Genomic DNA, 254 nt, shown 5'->3' with positions numbered 1-254 from the left:
AGTCATTAAACAAGATTATATTTTTAAATTAAATTTCTGGGAAATATATTTTTATGCTCATCACTTTTAGTTGTAAATGCATTTCAACTGTGGATAGTGAAAAAAAAAAAAAAAAAAAAAGCCAAATTATATTCTTGAGTAGGTTACCTCTGGTTACATACGTGACTGTATGGTAAGAAGCTCTCTATTTCTCTCTCCTCACTTTTCCGAACATAAGTGTACTTGTTGAACTATTAATAATGCAACATTGTGAA

This window comes from Octopus bimaculoides, chromosome 8, assembly GCF_046866305.1.
Source record: "Octopus bimaculoides isolate indiv1 chromosome 8, ASM4686630v1, whole genome shotgun sequence".
NCBI lineage: Eukaryota > Metazoa > Mollusca > Cephalopoda > Octopoda > Octopodidae > Octopus > Octopus bimaculoides.
This window is presented reverse-complemented; position numbering follows the sequence as displayed.